Here is a 23,576-nt window from a genome sequence, read left to right on the forward strand (position 1 = left end):
TTGAAAATTGGATTATTAGCCATTTGGATTCAGGAGGGGTAAAACTGCTCAGCCATCACAACATAGCTGTAATAATCTTTATAATAAATGAGGTAGAACACTCCTCTTGCTACTGTCAGTGTTTACTATATCACTTCTGTATATTTGATCTACTTCAGTACAAGGATGCACTGAGGTATCCACAAACCTAGAACTTTTTCTTAGTAATTTCCTCAATTTAGCTTTCTTAGTAATTTCCTCAATTTAGCTTAGTGTGTCCCCTAAAATACAACTCCAGATACCTAATATTATTAGACTGCTGTGCACATAGATGTGAACTAGGGCATTATCATTCTAGACTACCATCACAGAGCACTCACAGATATAAGCAACCCTTTCACAATTCTATTATTTAGCTCTATTATCAGAGCAATGCTAATGATTACTGAAAAAACAAGGACAATAAAAAGAAATCTCCATCTCAGTGCCTCTGTTTTGGTCTACTGAAATAAAAGGATAGACAATAAAGCCTTGCACTGGGTATTAGGGCACTAGAGCAGTCCTTCAAAGAGGACTGCTAACTCCAATGTTAGTCTCATTATTTTAGGCTTTTATTAACTTATTTTCTCTGTGTGTCAGAGAGATCAATATTACTTCTTAAAAATCAAAAAAAGAGATGGATTTCTCCATCAACATTTCTAAGATCTCCACACTCACTGCTGATTTTCATGTTCTGCTGCTGTCTGTGCAATCACTCAATTATCTCTTCGTTACCTCGTTGACTAATTGTTGTCTGTTATTCTTGTTGTATATCTTCAATACAGATTTATGAGCTTTTAGTGCAACTGCTGTCTTCAAGTATATGAAAATCCATATGCAGCTCTTGAATTTCAAGGGATAAATGCAGTTTAGTACAAATCAAGTTTCGACCTTGCTGTAGGCTCATCTGGATGTTGGAGATACCCATCTATGAATAACTAAAACAACCTGGCAGCTCAGGGGGGGCTGGAGATTTCTGTTATGTGTAAAAGCTCCAGCTGAGATAGCTATATCCTGCTATTGTACAATTTGTAACCAGCTTGTTGTGATTTGTGTACCTCTATTGCTACTAACAAAGACTATTGCTAAGTATTGAAAAAACAGGGCATACAGGATTACATGGACTAGTACTAAGTAAATGCAATTCCTAAAGCTATGACATGGAATGGATAATTTGTATTTCAGTATTATTAACAACATCCAGAACTAATACCTGAAATATCTAATTAAGTGCCTTACTTGATAGTGTTGAAGTTGTTTCATGTATTATAAAAACATCATGGAAATGAAACTTGACCAAACTAAATGAGAAGATGTATGACAAAAGACAGGAACAGTTTGCAGTGTAAGACCTTGATCTTGCCAACATTTAATGAAGGGACTCACTGTAATAAGAATAGGCAGTGTAAGTATTTGCAGTTTGTGGTTTAGCCATAAACAAAGGACTGTAAGTGAGCATGGCAAAGAACAACAAGATTATAGCAGAATATAAAATGCAGGTAATAGTGATATGATGAAGTACATATTTAGATAAAATAGTTTGTGCCACAATTCTGTTTTTTTTTCTTCTTCCTTTTTTAATGATGCTTTTAAAAATATTCCTTCACTTTTCTGTCCTTGGTTGAGAGATTTCTTTCTTTCATAGAAAAGTTGAATCTGAAAAGAATAAGAAGGTAATGCTGATTTTAGAAACTATTAAATAAAATTTAAGAGAAAAACTAATTAATATTCAAATTATAATCAGCAAAATGTATTTAATAAATACCAGGAAACAGAGCTCAGAAAGTTTATGAAAAAAGGCACGACACAAGGACATAAGGTATTGTGAAACACAGAGTTACTGAAAAATTCAAGGAAAAACTGACATGCAAAGAAGGTGTCTTCTGTGCATCATTTTAAAAATTGGATATTCTGATGAATATTATATAGGTTACAAAGTACCATCTTGAAATAACTAAGATATGAGGTATCAAATGTGAGAAAGATAATGTCTGTGTCATTCATTGAAAGAAAGTAACTGTCTCTTGAAAATATTAAGAAAAAAAAGCAGAATTTGAGCAGAGTGGTGCCATCTGAGCACATTTCTTTTCTTCTTTCTCTTTTTCATGGGATAATCTGTGTGGGTGACTTGTCTGGTTTTCTAAAAGTATGAAGAAATCTGATTCCTTAACCAAACTATGTTTTAAATATAAGGATTATTCAATAAAATATCTTCACAGTTTCATTATGTTCAGCTTGTGCTGGTTATATTTTTATTCTGAGAGGGTGTTGCTCCAATGCTTTGAGACAGGTGGAGACAATAAACCTTCTAACCTGCATTCATTGCAAAAAACATAAATATGTTTTCTTCAGCCTGGGATGTCTTGTACTGTAAAAAGTTTTATTCTGTTCAATTTTCTGAAACCTAAATCAATAATTACATTATCTTTGATATGTCAGAACAGATTCAGGGCATTTTAAAATTAACCTTCTGGTTATATTTACTGACTTCAAGATATTGTCTAAATTTAATTCTTTTAAAGAGGCACCTTTCATATAAACTCATGGTTTCCAATACAATACATTTAAAAGCTTTAGCTGAAATAGGACATATTTTATAACATTAACTGGAAGAAAATGAAGTAAGTTATAAGCAATAATTAAATTTCCAGGGAAGCAATATATTCAATTTTCAGTATTTTTTCTTCTTTAGCCTGTTATTTAGGCTGCTAACATTTTTTAAATTTCCAACAAAAGCTTTTAAAACCAGGACTAAAAGTTGACATTCCATTTACATTGCTTAGCAATAAGCTGTAGTACAATTTGCCTCTAAACGGAGTGAAAACAATTGTTAGGTACAATGTTGCTGTTAAAATTTTGCCCATACCAAATCAAAAGATGGGTAAACATCCTAAAACTCCTAAACATAAATAGGGTAATATTATTATTAAAGCACTTACTGTTCCACATCAGTTTAATCATAATCAGGTTCGTTTTACCATCTGAAACAAATATTAAGTGCAAAGAGTTTGCTAAAATGGTCCTGGAAAATGAACTGAAAAATAGATGATTATAGTTCTGATTCTGTTTAAAATATATTTGGATGTAATAGGCCTTAGATATCTAGAGAAGATTTCCATTGTATCTGTTTTTTGATCAAGCCACTAAGGTTAGAGCTAGCCATGATATTCTTCAGGTTTGTTTGTTTGTTTTTTTAAGAAGTTACTTCATGTTTGCTTTCATTTAAACAATGTATTCAAAAATGTTTCTGGAAAGATCACATACATATTTTAATATTGATTGAAAAGGCAGCAGTTTAGAAAACTTAGCTGCAAACTTCTCAGTAACAGAATCCCTGGTCTATGCTACAGTATTTAAAGATTTGAAGCTCGGTACTCTGAAACTATATTAGCTAAACAGTACTGAGAGTAACTCAGAATACACCACAGCTTAACACAGATAAAGAATTCCACTGGAAATAAGCCAAAGGTTTTTCTGTGCAAAGTGACTACTTCAGGCCAATGGCTTCTTGGCTCTGCCAAATACAAAGAACTGCCAAGAAAAAGGTGGCAGAAAAGGGGAGAGCAAAACCTGCCGAAGGAAGCCTTGATATGTGTTGGCTTAACAATTACCAGAATGCATACTTGGAAACAGAGTTGTTGTATTGTTTTACTTGCCTGATATTCTTCATCAAATCTCTAATTTGTGTTTTCTTACTTTTTCATTGTTTGTGAAAGTATGTGAACTTGATTTACGTTGGTTGAACCATACAAATATATTAAGGTTTTATCTCTTCTGGTTAAAAGAAAAAGAACTTCATGCTTCAAAAATAAAAAGCTATATTGAAAATGATAGAGCTAAATAACTGCAGAGGCACCTACTAGAGTTTTAGATTTAATTGATAGATGAAGCATAGGAATCCAGAGCTACTTTCCAGTTTCTGGGTCTGGGTATTAGAGAGAGATGAGGTTTGCAGCTATGCCTTCTTGTGTCTTGAATACTGTGTTTATTTATTTATAATCATCAGGCTGATTGGAAAGCCAGGACCCAAAGGCTACTGTGTTGTGCACTGCAGGTAAATTTTAAAACAGCCATTGAGACCTAGAGATCTACTTAAAATCTTTGTGAATTAATCTTATAACAACATATGCATTTCTAAAATGGGATTTATATGGCTTCACATTTTGATTGTACTGAATAGATACAAATAATGGGTACAGATAATAGTAAACTCTGTATTCTTGTAAATGCACAAATTCCTCTCATAAACAGACTTTATGAACTTTGTGGGTAGCACCCGTCTCTGGTTATCCTTCAATGATTCATGCAAGATTCTATAAGGCTGCAGGATCCGTCTTGAAATATTGAATTTATCTGTAGCCTTGAGGACTTTGTTTGTTTCATTGTCTTAGAGGGAGGACATAGCATAATTCCCAAATCGTTCTGTTAATAAAAATAAAATGGCATTTGACCCAATATGTTATTATCGATTTTATATTTTTACTTGTATTATTTCAATATACTATGAGCTTTTGCATATTTTTCATTTAATGCCCTTCAAGTCCTCTAAATTTTCTCTGTGCTTTATGTTTTCATGTGATGCAGTATTTAAATGCTCTTCAGTAGACCAAATGCTTGAGTTTATTTTTCCAAAGTTCCTTGAATATGAATTTTCTAAAACATATTCCCTAGATGTATGCAGGTGAAACTGATGAATGTTAGCACTCCATTTTACGATACAAAAATAGAGGAGCCACAAAAAGTTCAGTAATTGACAATCTTTTCTAGCAGCAGAATGTCAGCTGTAATCATCACATTATTAAACTCCTTGAATGTACAGAAAATTTAACATGTTTTCTAGAATCTAAATAATGAATAGAATAAAATAAAATGAATAAAATGTTAGTTAGTTTTCATATGCGAAATGCTATGCTCTATATCCATGGCAACAACTAAGCATTTTTAAATGAAAAGTTGTCAACAAGACGTGTCAGATAAAGACCTCAAGAACGTTACTGCTCATTTACAGCCAAGCTCAGATTATCAGTGTTCAGCGTCTTTCTCACTAAGAGTTGACTTGAAAGCAGATTTTTTTCCCATTGCTACATTCCTGAAATACTCGAGACATAAAAGTATAACTTCTACCAGCCAACCTGTCTGAATCCTTTCAGTCTCTCATATGACTGGCACAAGCTGATTCTTAATGTTAAATGAAATTGTATTGCGTATTAAATAGTCTGTTCTTTATAAATGCATTTCGCTAAAGGTATTTCTCATTTATATAGTTCAGCATAAAGACAGTACTAATTAAACCAAGTAACTTCCTCTGTCAATCTGTTAATTAGTATGTAGATTAGTCTGCATCACTTTTTTCTTTTTTTTTTTTTTATTTGGAATCTAACAACACCTGTACATGTACAGAAGGCTATCTTCTATGAAATGTACATTAATTACCAAACTACATATTTACAAAACATTTTTTAATCTTTATGATCTTTATGGTCTTCTTAGTGGAAGGGAAATATTGCATAACCACTAATTTTACAATGGTTTCTAATACCACAAAAATTAGAGTTAAATCATACTTTACTTAATAAGTGACTGATTGGTGGCTTATGAAATTCATAGGGAGTTTCTTTGTGATGATTATATGAACAGCAGATAAAGATTGGCAGAGAGTTTGCTAATTACTCTTTTTCCGTGAACAAAGATTTTAGAGCTTGTCTAGGAGTGTATGATCCTGCATGTGCAAATACAGAGATTGCAAGGAATTAGAACTATGAAAAGCAAAATGTCATTTACGGAATTTCTCAAGTGAGCAACTAGTGTCCTTATGGGGTATGTTGACCTGAAGCTGATTAGATTGCTCAAGAAGCCAGAGCCATCCTTAGAAAGCATTAGTGTAAATGAAAAAGCCTTTAAATGTCTTCAGTATAACCTGGTTGTTGGGAATACTCAGTAATTATTGTATATCTATATTAAAAAATACTATTGCCATATGAAAATAAGAAGAGAAAATAGATCACTAAAAATGGGGGGAAAAAATGGAAACCTCTAACCATAACATAGCGTGTTATGCTGTCCTACCATCTGAAAGAAAATCTGAAATAGGGATCCATATAATACATCCAAGTTCATTAGTTATCATTGCAGATGCTGAAGATTTCCAACACATGAGTTATGCTTGGTGCCTCCTAGCATGCGGAAAATGCCTTCAGCTCCCATTAACTCTAACAAGCACACCATGCCTTTTTGGCTGAGTTCCATAAAAGAAAGTTGAATTTGCATTACTGAATGCTGGAAATAATTTGGAAGCAGTAGCCAACCCCGTCATTTCCTCTGCAGAATTTTCAAGCATTGTTTAAATACAGCAACAAATTAACAATATTTACATGTGTGTACGTGTAAATTGCATTGGCACTCCCCTTTTGTTGAGGTTCATTTCATACATATCATATTAGAGTGTTATCATGCTAATTTACTCCTCTACAACCACTTTAAAAATTCTAAATAAGATCTTTCACTGAAGGTATAATTTTAGGCCTTGATTCTGCAGTTGTCTACTCTAAATTTTATCAAAATAAAATAAAATAAAGTCAATCACAAAAGAATCACAACCTAACATTAATCATTTTGATATTTTTTGTATTTTTAAAAGCAATATCACACAAATATGCTAATTTATTAATTAATGCCTATCAGTTAACATTTATTTAATTTATTATTATTACATGAACAAGGGTATAGTTGCATTCTTCAGGTGAAACCTTATTTTAAAATCCCTTTTGTTTTAGTGGGTTTATTTTACATTAATCTTCAAATCTTATTTGAAGGGATGCAGACACATGGACAATGTCACATATTCTGCAGTTAATCATAGAATTCACCTTCCAAGTGTGTATTTCAGCAAAAATAAGAAGCATGAAGTTATTAATCAAAACCAATACATGTTATATTATTAGGTGATATGTCAGATGACAAGCATTTCAATTATTTCCAGCAATTTTTGGATGAAGGCCCAATACTACTTTAGCTTCAATCAATGAGAAAACCACCATTCATTTCAATAAGAGCATGATTAGCCTAATATTTGTATTACTAGCAGAGAAATAGCTTCTGTATCAGCAGTTAAGACATTATATTAATCAATATTTCTAAACACCATCAGCAACATTTTTGCAAAATAATTTAGGATTGTCCTATATTATTTCATAATCCCATACATTACAGCATTTGAGATTTTCATCTTCTTCAAATAGTATTCCAAAAATAAGAAAAGAAGTAAAAAGAGAAATCAAAGTTTGTAGTTTCATTACAAAAAGTTAAATTAAGAATATATCAAAACTCAAGCATCTGTAGATAACAAAATAGTGAAGGTCTGAATACTGACAAGTGTGGTCTGATTTTCATTACTACAGCACGTTCTTATTTACTTTGCACGTAGATGTTTCAGTTCCTTGAACATTTTGCCATGTCTGTCATGTGTTGTTCATTTCAAAAGCTATCAAGACATCATAGTTCCCAAACGACTGGTAGGTTACATGAATACTTTACATTATTGCAAATAAGAAATAATGAAACTGAGCTAACTGAAAATGTATTTTGTAACTCTCACGTTGTTTTATATTTCCTTAAAGGCTATATTAATGTATGTTTGGAAAAACAGCTGTCAACAAATGCAACACATGATCCAGGCTTTAAATGTGGTGGTAGGTAACGTCACAATTACTCTGTTATTCTTAGCAGTTAAGTCTATTCAGAAAACCATGGGGATCATAACAGATATAATAACTCCAAGATGTGCCTTGTTAAGTGGGAATCTTAATTGGCTCTGGGCAAGGAAGAACCTGGAGGGATATGTAAATGAAAGCATGTGAGGGATCCTTCTTTAAAGTGGTCTCTCATGGCTCTTAGCCAGAGGTAGGGGGAAATGTTTGCTTCTTCATGCTCCAGGCTTAATAAAATATTTGGTGTAAGAACCCCCCACCCCCTCCATTTCTTATGGGTTATTTACATTCCCTTCTTCTGATGGTAGTAATTTTGGTTTGGTTTGTTTTTTTTTGAGGATTGTTATAACTTAGAGATCATCATTTTGGAAGTTAGAAGGAGTTTTTTCTTTAAGAGAGCTGGATAGGATGTAGCTTGAAGTGTGTGTATAAATGTGTGAATGAAAGCTGCCTATGGCTATATAACTTGTTTTTAAATGTGTATCTGTGTGTACTTCTGCTTTTTCTTTATTCCACAACCTTTTGTAGTAATAATAGTAACAACAAGAATAATAACAACAACAACAACAGTGTTAATAATAACTTCTCTAAAGTCTAAAGTGCCAACAGACAGCAGAGTTTCTATCCTGTATCTCTCTGACAGGTGCTGTCAAATGAATCTTCTCCGGGGAACATTCTCGAGTAATTAATTGATCTTCTGGAAGAGGGAACATTTCTGTTCTATTTCTGGTGTAGAAATAGTAGGGTAGAACTGACTGGTTATTAATATTTTTAAAGTGACTTTTTCATTATTGGTTGCCATTGAGACTTTGTTATAAACTTGTTCAGGGTAGACTGTGTCCCTGACATGAAGTTTGCATCACCTGTATTCTGGCAAACAGTTTCCAAATGTTTTAAAATCCTTTCCTCTGTCACTGAGCCTGTAAATTGAAATCCTCTGTTCTTCTCATTATGAATACTCTGCTCCCAGAAGCTATTGGGTAAAGATATGTCTCTTTCAGTTTTGGAGAAAAGAGGAAATAAAGCTTTATACACTTTCTAAACCTCTATTCTGGATTTTCACATAATGGATATTTGGACTAAGATATACTTCTTAAGATGAGACTCCGATATTGAACTGACTGTTCTTCACTAACATTAATTGACTTGCTCAAACTTGGGAAGAAAAATACTTATTTCTTGCTCGTCCTCCTTCATTTAAAAGTGAATAGCACTCTGCCATTTCTTCAATGTTCTGGATCAATTTCTTTTCTTCTTTTTATGTTGGAATTGCCACTTATGAGACATGAGTAAGGCAATCGGTAATTTCACTTACTTTTTCTATATGTTCTCATACTCTGTCTTTTTTATTAAATTTTTTTTTTTAAACTAGGTCTTAAAATGGAATTTGATTTATTTGCTGCTAACTCTTTATTAAACATTTTAGGTATTTTCCTATTAATGTTTGTAAGCTTACTTCTAATACTCTACTCTTATTTAACCTGTGTCCTTCTTATAATTTTATAAAAGGAATATTCTCCTGAGCTGAGTTACTATTTTATGCTGTTAAATGTTAATAAAGAAAGCAAAACTCTCCATTTTGTTCACACTGTTCTTTCAACAAGAATTTTCAAACATACTTTACTTACCAACTTTTTTTTTTTTAATTTTGGAGTTTTGGAATACTTCAGTGATATTGACATAACTGATAATGATAAGTTTGCCCTTAGAAAACAACTACTGCAAATTATTATTATTATTATTATTTTACAGCTATCATAAGCCTTTCAGCTTAAATAGTTGATTTCTGACTGCAAAGAAACATTTACTTTTTCAGGTTATAGGGAATCGCAACCATCTAGGATTAGGATTCACCATTCTGCTTACCTGATGTATAATAACCTGTAGGAATTTATTGCAAACTAGTACTTGTTTTCTCAAACAACTGTTGCGTGTTTCATAGCTTAAAAAAAAAAATTCATAAAATGTCATTCTATTCATAGTAAATAATTTCAGGTAATGAAGAAGCCATACATACCATGACAGGAGATTATTTTTAATCCAAAACCAGCTTATTCTTTACTTCCCTTAATATAACTTCTCCTTTCAGGAGCTGACTTTTCCTTGTTATGCCTTTGTTTATCAAACTGGAAAAAAAGAAAAGAAAAATATTGGCTACATATCTGATTACAATGAAGTCACCTCTTTGTGGTTCCTTAAGTTATCTCCATAAATATTTTTTTTCTAGATCCTTCATTGTAAAGATGGTGTTACGGGCTCTTCATTGTTCTTGGATTTCCTCTCTGAACATTTCCCATTTTTTCAGTGTCATCTTGTAAGTGTGGTGGCACTTTCTGGGAGACACTGTCATTCCTCAGCTGTGACCTACATTTTAACTCTAACACGTTGCATCTGTTACCTTATACTTGGCTCTGTGTGTAGAAACAACAAGGACGATAAGCCTAGCTCAATGAATGAGTTTGAGACAAGTTTGCAAAAGTTCCTAACAACTTTCACTAGTCTTAAGTTAGAACAACAGGAGGTTCAGGATATTGAACATTTTAGAAAATCTAGCTCCTTTCCTCTTAAATACTAAATGCTCATAGGATATCACTAGTCTTACAATTGCATCAAATGCAAAAGCTACTGTAAGAACTGTTTTTTCATGTACTATTACAAATCTTTCAGGAATTTAAGAGATTTCCCTGACTTATGCTGCATTAAGTCTCTGGATAAAATATCAAATAAAATAGGAAGATACAGTTTATGAAAGATTGAGAAGGGTTATAAAATTTGATTTACTGTAAATAATTCATGATGCCCTGTGAAATCCTTTTCCACAGTTCCAATTTTTGGTTATAAATAGACATGCAGTGAATGCAGAACAGAATTATTTTACGCAGATGGCAAGATTGCTAACTGATTGTGTACCTGTGTTATGTGTATAAGGGATGTATCAAAAGTTCCACTTGACTGTGTTAATACAAAGCAAAAACAAAGTTGTGATGCAACTGAAAATAATGTCATAATAAGTTTTCTGAAAGCCTGTAATTATGAATTAATCCTAGAGTTTCTTGGTTCTAAAAGTTCTCAAGCATTTTTACATGACATATTTATAAAATATCTTTACCTCCTAAGTTTGTTTTTTTTTGATTAACTGAGAAACTGGAATATTGGAAAATGGAAATTCTGGATGAACTCTCATAAGATTGACCACCATTTCCACTACCTTATGTGGCCTTAATGTTTGATCTTATTTATGGCTTACAGGAGTGTTATGATTGGGGAGGGATCACATAGAGGAATCTATGCTCTTCCACACAGTAAAATAAGGAGGACAGAGATTGCTGTACACGTGATGAGACTGGAGTAGTGGAAAACAAAACCAAACAAACAAACAAAAAAAACACTAGAAAGGTGAAAAGAGGCTTTTCATTCTTTAGCAGACACATGTGAAAATATAGATGCGACTCCAATAACATGTACTGTAGTATCAAAAAAAAGAAAATCATTATTAAAATTCTGTGTCCGGTCCTCGAATTAATCTGTGTCAGAATACTCTTTCCCCTTTCCCTTAATCTTCTGGAAGCTGAGAGTAGTGACAAGGGGGTTTCTTTCTTAGAACCTATGTCCTCTTGAGAAATTTCTTAGTAATACAAAATATTGCCATGCTCCAAGCAAAAATTTTCAATATGGTATTTAAAATGCTTATTTGAACAGTAGCCATGTACAATAAAGCTGCCAGCTATACCAGCACTTGAAGAAGCATCTAAAACAGTATTAGTACTGATGGAGAAATATTATTATGAATACCTCCTAGGGCCTTAATGAGATATCTGGTTGCCAGAAATTTGTATTTGTCAGACAAAACAGAGCTTCACATTTAATAATCTATCATCAAGAGTGTAATATAGACTTTTGGTTCTTATACAAGAATTTGTGACTGTAAAACAGTAAGTAGTCTCATTTAGGTTCAAACATATATACATATATGTATATATACTTTTCCATCTAGGACAGACATATATTTTGTTTCAGTATTGCTTGTGCTATTTAAATGAAAGCAGTATATATATCTCAAAGAATCACACTTTAAATCTATAAGGAAAAAAATCTGCCTAAACAAGAATAAATTATGCAGCTGAGAATTTGCAATTAAAACCACACGATCTTTCAAAACTATATTCTGAGATAAGCAAAGATGACACTGGTTTATTTTAATTGTCACAAATGAATACAGCATAATAGAAATCTGTTTACCCAGACTTCAAAAAATATCATGAAGTGGCTAGGAGTTTTTGTATATGTTTTTCATCTAGTCTGTCTCGTGATACTGCTTCTTCATATTAAGCAACTGCCAGAGCTGGAAAAAAAGCACATGTATGATATGCCATTCTCTCAACTAACATGCAAGTTTCATACAGAGGAAACAAAAGTTGAAAGAAATTCAACTGTTTGCTTCAGAGATGTTCAGAAGATAATTTTTGAGCCAAACTAGAAAGGAATATCCTCAGTACAGATTTTATTTTGTATTTGCAGGTTTAGAGGAGCTAGGATCAAGAAACCTATTTAGGACTTCAGACACAGTCCTGATTTCTAGGGATGGTAGTGTGTGTTTGTTTGCTTGTTTTTCAAGATAAAATGAATAAAAGCACAAAGAGAATGAGCATGCCTTTAAAATAGCATTAAAAGAAAAGATCCTACAATAGGATCTTCTCTGAGATATACTAGGGAAGCAGTAAACTTTTTCAAATGAATTATTTCTGTTTATTAACTTCATATACATTAATGTGGTGATTGTGAAGTAAAGTAATGCCAGAGTTATTGACACAATGTTAGGTTTATTTACCATTTCTAGTGTTAAAAAAGTGAATAACTAACCTGACGTGTGAGGGAAAAGGAAAAAAGGTTATAAGATTATAAATATATCCTCAGATGAGTGACTATATCATATTTCAGATTTATGCATAGACCTTTCATAGCTCCAGATGATGTCTACAAAGCCTTCTTCCCTTTTGGTTCTCTTCCCCACTCACCAAAAACATGAGAGTTGACAGCATAAGGTCTACAGTGGTTGTTAAATCTCAGATTAGACTGAGGTCATGAAAGAGTAAAACATATGGTCAAGTTTGGATATGAATACAATCATCTGAAGGTGAAATGTAGTGTGCATTTCAGTCTTTGCTGCTTTTCAAGCATTAGACTTTGTTTCCATGTTGGGAAAATATTTTTAAAAGAGGTATTTATATTTAATGACTGCTAATTTAGGAACTTATGAATCATAGTCTAGAGGATCCTATGATACTAATTTTGGTAGCTAAGTGGGATGCCTGCTGTTAGGTTATGTGATTTTTTTTTTCAAAGTCTCAAATATGTGCCAACAGTAGCAGAGCAGTTGATATGAATAAAAAAAAATAGGACACCAATCTGCTAAATTATTTCAGAGAGTTTTCTTGGCCTTCAACTCCCCTAGATTTAGCCATGCCAGGGGTAGTGTCTCTCAAAGCAGTGGTGCACAATCTAGTAGATGTACTGTGATAAAATCTAACATATGCTTGCAGCACTGAACCTTTCATAGGAAAGAGGAGCAGCCACATTCAGTGGTACCACCGCTTTCCCTTTGCACAAGAAACAGAGAAATCTGTCCATCTCATCTAAAGTGAGTTCAGTCTTTCCCTGAGGAAATACCATAGCATCTGCTTTACATAAATGCAAATATGCATGCATATGTAGATATGCTGGAGCGGACGTGTTCTGCTTCCTGGCCATCAAAGTAACCCTTTCTTTCTGTTATCCCTGCTGTAATCCCTCTGACCCTTGGCCTTAGTGACTTGTGCTCTGAGGGTCCAGGGTCCACCTCTGATACAACCCAACAGCATAAACTTGTCTCAGACTTCTGAGAAAATTGCAAAGCTGTGAGAGAGAGCTTTGCACAAGAGTTCAGAGAGATAAAAAGGTAGAAGTGCAGACAGAAGGTAGGACCGTTGAGACAGGGATTGTCATTAGCTCAGGGATTCAAGGGGAAAAACACCACTATTCTGAAGGAAAAGCAAACAAACAAACAAACAAATACTCGGGAATGCTTGTTGGGGTCTAGCAGGGTATTGCTGGGTTAAAAGTTTGAGCCATCAGTGCTGACAGAGATGGGGGAATATGGCCGTGAGCAACCCTGAGGAATCATGCTGCGAGCTGTGGAGGCTCCCTCCAGACTGATGCCTGCCTGTCCAGCAAGTGCTCCTTGGGTGTCTCATCAGGAAAGGTGAGCACACTAATGCTTAGGCTAGTAGTTTACTAAATCCTAGCTATCTTTAGTATGTGGTAGCCAATTAATAACTGTTTTATATTTTTAAGCTATGCATATTGTGCTGGCAGAGTCTCTTTGTGCCTGGCTAATGATGCCCTGACAAACAGAATCAGAAGAAGGAAGGTAACATTTCAATGTAGCAAAAATGTCAGATTTATGGGATTAAAGAAGGATATGTAAGAGACTGTAGTTTGTGGTGGTGCGGGATTTTTTTTTTCTATGTTTTAACCATCACTGCTTAATGTGAGAAAACAAACATGGAAACAGGCAGAGAGAGATGTCATTGGAATAGAGAGTACAACCCAGTATTGTTCTTTCCAGAGCAACAGTCTAAGTCTAAGCACCTTCTTTTCCTTTCTTCCCAGCTTTATGAATTCTTTGTTTATTTCTACACATGCTCATACTCATAGCTTCTAAATTCCAAACACTTGAAAGTTTAGCATTGTAAAATCTCCTACAGGCCCAGAAATCCGATGTAATGCACCAGAAAGTCTCTGCTGCTGGAAGAGAATAATCTGAGCTTTGCATATCTGATCACATAATTTTACATTCTCAAAGTGCTACCCATGAAGGTGACACAGAGTGCATACCTGCATCCAGACCTCATGCTGTAGTGAAGATTATATGAGCACTGTATGTTCTTTTTCCTCTCTGTCTTTTATAGTAAGGAAGGCTGTGTGAGGGTGAAATGATTTTTTTCAGTATGTCTGACTTCTTGTTTCCAAACATGATGCATTTCCGGACCACAGAACAGAACATTCTGCACCAATGTCACATATAGTACAGTGAGAAAGTAAAATGGACTTACGCAATTTCAGCTTTAGCTAGGCAATTGAATGCAGAGTACTTTTCAAAAGTGTCATACAAAATGCATTTAAAACAAAACATACTTTGTGGAGGGAAAATATGTTTTTGTTGTTGTTGTTGTCAAATACAAACATTTTCCTTGGAATTTATTAAGCGTTGTTTTAAATGTAAGGGGTCAGATATTGTGTAGAACTAAAGGCCTAATTTTTTGGCAAAATAAGTCAACCTTTCAGTAAAGCCTAGTTGTTTTTCTTATATTATTATTTTCATTTGTCATCCTCCGAAAGCCAAGACAAGAATAGGAAGTACAAAGGTTATGTAATGTTTTATTAACCCTGTAAACTTAAGCTATGTCTGAGAAGGTATAAACCACAAAATCATCTAGCCCCCATATCATACAGACCAAAGTCATCAAAAGACAGTTAACAAAAGAATCATTAAAACCTTGATTCTTTCACCTTTAAAATCAGAAGCAACAGAAAAAAACCCTACTTTAAACTACTTTAAAACCGGGATGACTTTTTTTTAATTACACCAAAAAAAGGCTGATTTTAAAGTGTACATTTATTTCTAATTTAAATTATTAAAGGAAAGAAATTGTTTTTGATTAATAAAGTGGATCTTAAAATAACAAAATCTAGAGGAAGTTGAGATCCTAATCCTTAAAGCTTCAGGCTATCTCTGTTTCATAGAAGAACTGATATTTATCTTTCTGGTAAAAGGATTTTTCCCTTTCATATTTAATTCTGCTTCTTAAATTATACTGCATGTTTATTTTCTTAATAATTAGCAAGCAATGAACATTTAGGGATTTTAAGCCTCAATATCCCACATCAGGCTTGTATTTTTCTTCATCTTTCAAGCCAAATTAAACAGTTTTGATTAATTTTCAATTTAATACAGACAATAGGTGTTTCCACTTTATTTTTAAACCTTGATCGCCAAAGAAAGACTTTGCTTTATAACTAAAAGCAGTCAATACCTATCCTTTCTATACTGAAAGTTCACAAGAATTCATTAGGCTATTAACATTTTTGACATAGCTTAATTACAACAATTAAAAGATTACCTACACTGAGGTACTTATCTGGAACTGATATAGTCTAAAGGTGAGAATCAGAGAGGAAAAAGAGAATATTTCACTTATTCTTGGTTTAAGCTGGCACCAGGTTTTGAGGCATATTTGTCACCTTTCCATTTGTTTAAAAAACAAATAGCTCAGTTGGCTGCGCTATTTGAAGCAGCAAGATACAACAAAATATAGAATCTCTATTTACCACTTCTCTCATAATTCTGGGAAGGAACATAATCCATGACATTCTTGAATTACTCCTTGAATTTTGTTTAGTGTTGCCACATTTGAATATTGTTATAAGATGGAAATTCTAACAGGTGGACAAGCTCTTATCACAGAAATATGTTCTGAGATATATAAACACACACATATATATATATGCAATCCCATACACAAATATACATGTGATTTTTTTCTTTGTTTAAAGACTAATGTAATTCCATGACTTCTGGATGGAAGATTAGAGTATTGATTTTTTTCAAAGCAACTTTATTTTGCAGGGTCAACAATATTTTTGCACATCAAAATTCTGGTCTACTCTATTGCAAATCACCCTTCTTATCCTGTCCATTTGCATTACCTCTTTTAAACTCTATTTTATCTTCTTCTATATGTGTTATTGCACTAAGTATTTCCCAAAACAGGTATGGTATATACATATATATATATATATATATATATATGTATATATACATGTATATTTTCCCCCTCCTCCGAGGACTTCACTACTTCTCCTTCTACATCTTATCCTAATGGAAAGACTGGGTAGCAAGAACTATGTTCTTGTGGTATCCTAGAGGAAAACAGAGGTATTATTACCTTGTGTAGTCTTTTGGGGCAATAAGCCCTCCTCATAGATCTTTATAGCATTTGAATACAAACAGGTATTTAGCTGATGTAAATGAATAAAGGCATATCTCTTTGGACTTTATAAATAGGAAATAAATGTTGCTTTAAGCAAAAGGACTAGCTCATCAACCAATTTGGAATTGTAGTTCAGAGGGAGCTATCAGCTATCTCCGTGATATAGTGGTAGGTCCATGCTGTAGTTTATACACAATCATACAGTGAATCATATATACTGGAAATATGTAAATACAAATACGCAGTGCCAATGAGCTGCAGGGCCTTGAGAACTGGAAAAATGAGTGAAAGAACAAACTTATTTAAGGAATGAGTTTTTCACTTTCTTCTTAATCTCCAGGATCAAAGCCATAACAGTGGCAAGATTAATACTCTGAGAATCTTTGCTTTGGGAGCTTGCCTGTCACCTGTTATACTGAATGGGTTTTGTGAAAAATCTTCTACAAGACTGATGGACACCAGATTCTGCTGGCTAGAGAATTTCCTTCTTGTCCTGTGCAGAACTAGGATTCAGCACCTCTGACTTTCTACTGGTTAGAGGAAAGGACAGACGAGAGTATCATGGCTGTGATTCTAGACAAATGGTCCAGTTTTCCATTTCAAGGATACTTTGACCTTTCATGGAAAGACTTTCTCTTTTATGGAAGGAAGTTAGAGATTCAGAGTCAAATGTATTGTAAATGTCAGTGCCCCTTTAATTCTTCATACAGTGCCAAAAACCATCATTTACAATAAACAGAAAACATAACTTCACTGGTTTCAGATCTCTTTAATAAGATTTATAAAAATATCAGGAAAAAATTGTTTAATATTACAGATATTCTTAAAAACACAATTGGAAAAATGTGTATATATATACATATGACTGGATGATACATAGACTACAAGTTTTGAAGTTTTTTTGATTTTTTATCTTTCTTAAGTTCAGCATTAATTTAAAAATTCATCACAAGATCACAAAATCACACAGAATGACTGAATCACGGAATCGTTGATGTTGGAAGATTGTCTGGAGATCATCTAGTTCAACTCATCTTCTCAAAGCAGGGCCACCTACAGCGGGTTGCTCAGGGTCACATCCACTCAGGTTTTGAATATCTCCAAGGATGGAGGATCCACAAGCTCTCTGGTAAAACTGGTCCAGTGTTTGTCCACCTTCAAAGCAAAAAAGTATTTTTCTTATGTTCAGCTGGAATTTCCTATATTTAAATTTGTGCCCATTGCTTCTTGTCCTGCCACTGGGCACCACTGAGAAGAGCCTGTCTCTACCTTCTTCACATCTTCCCCTTAAGTATTTATACACATTGACAAGATCTACTTTCTCCTCTCCACATCCTTTTCTCCAGGCTGAAGAGTCCCAGCCCTGTCAGCCTTTACTCATATGAAAGAAGCTCCACTCCCCTCATCGTTTTTTTCTACTCTTGCTGGAATTGCTCCAGTAGCTCCATGTCTCTCTTGTATTGCAGAGCCCAGCACTGGACCCAGCACTCCAGATGTGGCCTCCCCAAGGCTGAGTCGAGGGGAAGGATCAGGCTCCCTTGACCTGCTGGCAATGTTCTTCCTAATGCAGCCATGGATGCTGTTGGCCTTTTCTTTGAGGGAGTATTGCTGGCTCATATTCAAAGCAAAGAAGTCAGAAAAATGTAGCTCATGAAACCTGTGTGTGATTTCATTCTGAAAAAAAAAAAAGTTTAGACGTATAACATCAAAGGTATGTTTTGCTTTAATATTTCTTCCTAGTACTTGCTAATCAATTGTATATCTGAGTTTATGTAGATCTTATGGGAGATAGATTTTTCTTGGTAATGAATTTTGTCTTCAATGTTTTTTATTTTTGTTTTGTCTAATCTATGGTTTCTATGTAAAAGGATTTAAGTTCCATTTAGAGAGATTAGGTTGGTGATAATGGAATTAACATAAGAGGTCATGGAAAACTGTGTTTTCCATCAAATCAGATACTGTATGGATATAGAAGAATCAAAACCCATAAATTATTCATTTGACTTTGTGAGGAAGCTGTTCTTTCTTTATCCTATTCAGGAACTTAATTTATAACTTGTAAAAATACATTTATAAATATTCCGTTGGGCCTAAATCAACACCAAATCTGGAATTACCATTGACTTCCGGAGTAACAAGCTTAGATCCAAAATGTCTAGGAATAAGAGGTACTTCTCAGACTAGAAGTTCTTCTGAAATTTGGTAATATTAAAAATTGGATCAATACATGACTTCCAAGTAATTTAAACAAATCAAAGAGCAAAACAAATGCTGACCCCAGCTCCTGTACTATTCCTGGCTGTAGGTGTCCTTGACAAAGTCAGAGCTGTCATAGATGATTCTTCCATTATCCTTTTTGCAGTGTGGATGCAAAGAACAAATCAAGTCTTGCAGAAAGAAATCAGGGCAAAGTGTTCTCTTGATGCTTAATTGGTAGAAGACCTCTTGGGAAGCCAGGCAGCCCTGTGTGCCATCTGATAAAAAGCTAAAGAGCATAGACTGGTCATTCTTTAGTTCTACTACATTCTTCTCCAAACTGGATGCATCAGACAAGCTAAACTGCAGTATGTAAATAAAACTATCCATGACAACATGACAATGCATCAATCTTCTATGTTTATTATTTTCTTATATAAACTAATTTAGCTAATTTGCTTGCAAACTCTTACTCTTCAGAGTCATCCTATTAGAGCATTTTCACTGACTGACACTGGCTACTTAAACATAAGGTATATGTTTGCAGAACATTGTCTGTAGCTACTCTCTTCAAGCACTGCTTCGACTACTACTATGACAGCCATCAAATCAAAGCAGAAAATAAAACAAAAAAGCTGATGTGAAATCAGGGAAAAAGCTGTGTGAAACATTTGGAGCTTACAAGGGAGGGCTTAGCATGTTTCCTAATCAGCTTCTCACAATAATCTAATTCAACACCTAAGCTATTGAAATTGCAGTGATGAATAAGTAAAGAACAATATTAATGTATATTTAGAACTGAATAAGTGCTTTGATTTTGCATTCTTGTCCATTTGTTTATTCTCAGAGTATCATCTGCAACATTGTTAAAGCAGTAATGTTGAAAATAATAATGCATAATCACATACAGTGTTAAAGCTTTTCACTTGGGAAATATGCTTAAAACATTATAATTTGAATAAAAGTCTTGGCAAGAAATGAAATGTATTTTGCTTCTTTGTCATATCCTCAGCTGGTAAAAACTGACTAGCCCCATTTAAGTCTATGAAGATATCCTGATTTACACCAGGTAAAATACCAGCATATGCCTAGAGTGTTTGAAATACTTTACACGCTAGTACCATGTTGTATAATTTAATACTGATATGTATGACTTTCCCGAGAAATCTGAAGCTTAGTAATAATAGCGTAACGCTATTATCCCATATGAAGTGTGAAGATGAAATCATATAAAACAAGAGCAGGTACCTCTGGGACACCATGTAGATGTATTTTAAGGTACTCAAATATGAAATACTACAGAAAATCGCTGCAATGCCTAATATAGGCACTCCTTAAGAGCAGCTCCCATTTGAGCAGATAAAGAAGGTAGTTCTATTGTAACTTAAAACATCAACAAAATTATTGAGCAATTTGCGTAGTCACTTTTGTCAGTATTCTTATTTTATCAGTATTTTATAGTAACAAAGGCTCATCCCAAAGGAAAAAGAAGGAAAGCTACACAACTATTTTAAAGGAGCCCTGTTGCCTCTTCCCAAGCCCAGGGGACATTCGTTTGTGTTTGAATTTACAAAAGCAACCACATTTTCTGATATAGACTTTTTTCCACATCAGTTCTGAAACCACGAGAAGTTGCTTTCTCTTCTTTATCTTTCTCAGGGATTACACAGAATATGCAGACTGTCTTCAGCTCCTTCGCAGGCTTTATCAGACTGTCATCCGGTGCTGCAGAAGGCTGGCAACATGCAGGCTTCTCTGCAGAAAATAAAAGACACCACATACCTTCCCTGTGCGGTTAACAGCTTAAAGACATAGTCAGACAAACAAAACAAACCACCTTGCTGTGTGTAAAGACACAAACATAAGTTATTACTTACCCATTAAGTAATACCCTTATCCCTCAGAACTTGATAGCATCCAATGGGTTGTTTATCCATCTTTCCTTTAGCATCCATCGTAGTTTACTTTACAGTAGACTGTTTGGTTAACAGTAGGTACAAATGAGGCTGCTCTCCCCCCTCCGCCCCTTCCGGTAAGAGCTGATCATACGCAGCATTTTTTTAAAATAAATAATTATTTTTTTGTTTTGTCCTACTGGATAGATATCGGCAGCACTAGATATGGGATATATTTTCAGGAGAAGAGGGGAGTTCTGGGCAGATGCTGCATAAAGGGAAATATTCAATAGAGATTTGAAGGGACAGAGGCCAAGGAAAGGCCAAGGGAAAGGTTGAAAAATTGAATACAAGAATCTGGTAACAATAGACATAACAGGAAAAAAAAAGTTATCCATGAACCTTAAAGTGAATGTACGAAACACAGAGCAACTTACTTGCACTTCATTTACTAACACTCTCTGCTGGGTTTTATTCTATTATACAGGTAGGCCAGACGGGAGGCCTATACATGCAGTCTATAATGTTTGCATATTGAGCAGCTGGTGCTTAACACAGTCATTTCTAAAATGCTAATGCAACAATATTGAAAAAAGAAAAAGAAAAAACATGTTTAAAGCACATATATTTGATCTTTAAAAGACTGGGTTTCCATAGATCAAACTGAAATGAAGCAACTCTGTTCCCTGGAAATAATAGAATAACGGCAAAAAGTCTCCATTTCTTTTTTATATATTGCAGCTTCCTCTTGCATGAGAAGTATAGCTATGGAATAAGGCATCACAGGACAGGGAGGCAAATATTTCCTTGAAAAGTATAACAGTCTGTTGGCAATTCAGCCACTAGTCAGGAGAGAAACAAGAGTTTCTAATTACAAGGAATGTCTGAATTCATTCTAAATAGGGATAGTGTGGTTGTGTTAAAACTATCCAAATGAATGGAAACATACTCAGTTATGCTGGTTAAAAGCTTTTAAAAATCATTTTGATTTTTTCTGGACATAGAGAATGTTTTAATACATGATTCAAATACAGACAAGCTGCCTGTAGGAACACACTACATCATTTCTATTGATATCATCCTCCCCAGTAGGAAACTGTCAGAAAAATAAGAGAGAATAAATCTTGGAAACAAAAACAACAAATACATTACCTTTTCTTTTCTTTTCTTTTCTTTTCTTTTCTTTTCTTTTCTTTCTTTTTTTTTTTCTGAGTACATCATGCAGCTAATAATTTTGCACATTTACATGCCTTTCTATGGTTAAATGCCAGATACAGTGAAAGTGAATATACTTCTGTCTTGGTTTGTCCCCAAAGTATCTCCTGACAAAACAATCAATATCGACTTTTAGTTTGAGTTATTGCAGTTTGTGAAGTTATAGTAGTAGTGGGGATTTTTGTTTGTTTTGCTTGTCTTTATTTTCACCCTCACTGCTATGAAAGTACAACATGCTTTAATATGTTTTAGCTACTTTCTTTTTCAGCAGTTAGGCTTGCAAACAACAAAGGGAGTGTTACACCAGGAAACAGTTATCGTGCTTCAGATACCCTTCCATGACTTGGTAAATTCCAGTTCAGGACTGTTTCCAGGCTTTTATGGTGAAGAAATTGGTATGCATCTATAAGTGAAAAAAAGAGAAATTACAAGGTTTTTCAGTTCCATCTAGTGGTAATAAGAGGTATATATTTCAAAGCACTAAACTTACAATAATGTGGTAATAGAAAGGTTAACAAAAATAATATTAACCAAACTACTCTTAAACATATAAATCAAAATTAATGAGAAGGCACAATAATAAAGAAATTTGCCCCAAGACATTTTTTTGGAACTAGTGGCCATTCTTATTCCCCATCCCTTCTGTTTGTTAATTTAGATATAAGAAAAAATAGGCTCTACTGCTGAGACTTTAAGCCCCTCAACAGTACAAGACAACAGGCATTTAAAAGCTCAGGAATTAGCTGCATTGTCTCTTATAATTATGTATCATGTTTGTTTAAAGTTTATTTTCTGAAATAAAACCCCATAATCCTTCTTTCCATCTTCACTGACTTTCAATCATGGTGATGCTATTTTAATTTATTTTGTAATTCCATGGTATTCTACTGCAGAACATGCAAACTGGTCATAATTACAAAGGTACATTAAACTGGAGAATTTCTATTATGCCTTATAAATGATGCATACCACTTACAGTAAAATATTTTTCATTTCCTGTGACGTTTACCTGATAAGAAGTACTTATTTATGTATAAACTCATCTTGTTGTTATTGCTACTTGTTGTTTTTACCTTATGAAATTAAAAGTGTACAGACCAAGAAAAATGTAGGCCATTATGTCTGTTTCATGGCTGAGATAAGAACAATGCAAGGAATGTGTGACAGCTGTAGATTGTGAAAATGTATAGTATGATCAGCATAGATGTAAAGCAGATCATGCACCCCCAGAGTAAAGAAAAAGCTGAGACTGCAGTCCTCAAAGCCATGATCTCCTTCAAGAACAACAGAACAACATACTCTTCCTTGCTTGGGTCATCTGACAAAGCCACAGATTCATTTATTTTCTGTCTTCCTTGCTAAATTAACCTCCCAAATAAAAAGTATTGAATCATGAATGAAATCATGATAGCAAATTGCTTTACAGATGTGGTTTTTTTGCAGATGCAGACTGTGCATATATTTTTCTGCAGTGGCACAGAGTGGAGAAAAAAAAAGAAAAGAAGAAAGAAAAAAAG

The sequence above is a fragment of the Dromaius novaehollandiae genome, chromosome 1 (genome assembly GCF_036370855.1).
Source record: "Dromaius novaehollandiae isolate bDroNov1 chromosome 1, bDroNov1.hap1, whole genome shotgun sequence".
Taxonomy (NCBI): Eukaryota; Metazoa; Chordata; class Aves; order Casuariiformes; family Dromaiidae; genus Dromaius; species Dromaius novaehollandiae.